This window comes from Motacilla alba, chromosome 22 (assembly GCF_015832195.1).
Source record: "Motacilla alba alba isolate MOTALB_02 chromosome 22, Motacilla_alba_V1.0_pri, whole genome shotgun sequence".
Lineage (NCBI taxonomy): Eukaryota > Metazoa > Chordata > Aves > Passeriformes > Motacillidae > Motacilla > Motacilla alba.
Genome location: NC_052037.1, coordinates 831,994 through 835,214, shown reverse-complemented (window position 1 = coordinate 835,214; position 3,221 = coordinate 831,994).

The following is a 3,221-nucleotide window of genomic DNA, read 5'->3' as shown; positions in this document are numbered from 1 at the left end:
GGGATTTTCCTCTCCGTGATGGCTGCAAAATGGAACATGGAAAACACATTACTGCAGTGCACTCCAGGACAGGCAAAAATAGACCCTGGCTGTGGAGCAGCTCATCCCTGTCTCCGTGTAAGAACAGCTGTAAAAGGGATGTGCTGTGTGGCTGCAGCCCCGAGCAAACACACCTGAGCTCTGTCCTCACGTGTTCTGGCTGGGAATCTCTCCAGGCTTTCCCGGCACTCCTTTCCCCAGTGGGTGAGCAGTTTTTTGACTCCATTTCTAAATTCCTGCTGAAATTGTGTGGGGTTCATAATTTCTCCTGTTACCTGGGGCTGGACACTCAGATGTGTTTTGTCAGGGTGTGACCCAGGGTCCTCCCTCCTCCTGGTGCTGTGGCTCAGCCCAACGCCATGGAAACCACTTTCCCTTCCCTAATGGCTCCTGCAGACACATCCATCAATATTTCAGCCTCTACTATTTTGCCCTGAGACCTTCTGAAGGCCGGGGCCACGCTTTTTGTGGAATTATTGATGGATCTCGTGTCAGGAGCAGCCTGTTAATCTCTGCCACTTTCCTGAGGGCGGCTTTAGAGGGAGGCAGGGACCTGGAGGAACGCTGGGGCCTCCTGTTTGCTCAGCCCCAGAGGAGGGTTAGAAGCATGCAGCAATGCCATACGTGGGAAATTAGCATCAAACAGATGATTAATGGCACTTCTCAGCCGTTATTAAAGAAATTGAAGTGGCTACGGTTCACATTTCAGCACGGGTGGGATTCTTGGGGTGGCTGTGCTGGGCCACGAGTTGGTTGATGATCCTGGTGGGTCCTTTCCAGCCCAGGATATTCCATGATTCTCTGGTCACTGACATTACTGTTACTGACATTATTATCACTGATATTATTACTGATGTTTCCAGCCAGTGGCACAGGCTGGCAGGGTTAGAACCATTTTTGGGCAGCACTGGGGACCATGAAGCCCAGTGTGGTGGCAGACAACCAGCAAGGTGTGAGTTCAGGGACCATCAGCAGGGAAACCTTCACTGTGAATTTTCCCCGCGAGCTTTCACGTCAGTGGGCTCATCCTGCAGCCTTTTATCCCCTCCTTTGTGCAGAAGGGGGTGATTTATGCATTGCTACAAGGCTACAGGAAATCTGCTGGCATGGGGAAGCAAAATCCTTAATTTCACGTTGCTGGTGACATGGATGACTCACCTGGACAAGGGCTGCTAGGAAAAGGCTTTGGTTCAAACCTGCCTCAGAACTGGCTCTTGCTGTGAGGAGCGCTGAGCCTGGCCTGGAGTGGAGTCACGTTTGGAGGCTTGGGATCAGTTTATTCCCTGTCTGGTGCCTCCGTGTCTGCAGCTCCGGCGTTGCCTGGACACAGCCCAAGGTCAGGAGGTGCTGGCAGTGCAGAATTGATCCCTCAGCCGTCCCCTTCCCCACATCCCATTGCCCTCTAACGGCCAGCACGGAACGTGCACGGCAAGAAGGGGCCAGAACCCTCAGAAACCATTTAAAGAACAACAAAAGAGAGAGGAAACCCCAACAGAGTGGCTGGAAAGGCTGAGGAAAAATATGAGGCAATATTCAAGTATCAGCCCTGAAACAGCAGCCAGACAAATCTTATTAAAAACAAATTTTGTCACCCAGGTGTGCCTGGATACGCAGAGAAAATTGGAGAAATTAGACAAGTGGCAAGAAAGGGAATTGGAGGATTTCTTAAGAGAAGCACAGAAAATACACATCAGGAGGGATGAAGAGAAAGCAAAGGGAAGGCCAGAGTAATGTCAACTGCCATTAGAGAAGGACAAATTGGTTTTTATTGTAAGAAAAATGGACACTTAAGAGAAATTGCCCCCAAAGGGAAGGGGACCTGACAGCTTTTAAGAACAAGCAAAGAGGGGAGGTAGAAGACTAAAGATGGCAAGGGCTCTGCCTCCTGGGCACAAAATACCATCGAAAACCCTTAAAAAAGTAAGTCCCCGAGAAGAAGAATTTAAAAAGTGAGCAATTCCAAGGGTGGGAGAGGAATTCCAGAGGAATTCGCTCTGTTGGGATGCTCTGAATTTCCAGAACCCCCTAAAAACCTTCACAGAGAAGACTGGGTTTGGGGTGCAAAGAGAAAAGGTGCTGGCAGCACCGTCCTCAGGTGCAGATGGAGGAAAAGTGGGGTGAAGAAGGGTGGAAAATTGGAATGGGTTATCCCAGAGAGGTTGTGGATTCCCCATCCCTGGAAGTGCCCAAGGCCAGGCTGGACAGGGCTTGCAGCACCCTGGGATAGTGGGAGGTCTTGGGGTTGGAATTGGATCCTTCAGGTCCCTTCCAACCCAAACCATTCCAGGATTCTGTGATTCTGAGAATTCAGAGGTTGAAAAGAAACAGGAAAAAAAGAGATTTTTGTTTTCCCGTGGAGTGAGGGAGGAGGAGGAGTGGAATATTCACTCATACAAAAAAGCCTGGCAATAAATGGCTTTTTGGGGGGCTGAGAGCAGGGAAGGTGCAGCCCACGGCTCCTGCCCAGCAAATTCCAGGTGATTTGGGGATTTTTTTCCTCCTGCAGTGGAGGCTTTTGAGCAGCAGATGTCACGTTTGTACAACACAAGGAGAGGTTGTAGCTACACACGGAGTAACCACGGGCGTCCCGTGGCAGGAGGGGCTGGAAATCATAACCTGCTCTGGGTAAGAATAAATCAGATATAAAATTAAAGAGAAATTGTAGAGAAATAGGGTATTTTTCTGAAGTTTCTACTCCCAGTCACTCTGAAGGAGGATTTTTGATCTCAGTGCAGGGCTCCCCCTCTGCTGGGGCTGGGAAGGGAGGAGTTCAGGGATGAGCAGGTGAGGATCTGCATTTCTGCAGAAAAAGGCAGCCCGGGCTCCCAGTTTGGTGCTGAATCTCAGAAGATAATTAAGAAAAAACAATTCTCCTGGTTTGCTTCAAATCTCACTAGTCTTGGAAAATTCTGGCATGCTCCCAAAGGTTGGAAATCAGGAAGAAATAGATTTGAAGGTGGCAGGAAAGCTGTTATGGAATATCCTGTCAAGCCTCATTATAAATGGAATTCAGCTTTCCTGGCTGACTTGGCAGGGCTGACAACACCTGGGAATGATCTTTTTGCTGCAAATTGGGAGTTTTAGGGCTCTGGCAATGTCAGAAATGACCCCACTTCACCCTGGTTTTCCTGTGCTTCATGATGGGTTTTAAAGAACATAACAATTACTTCCTGTTCAGACAG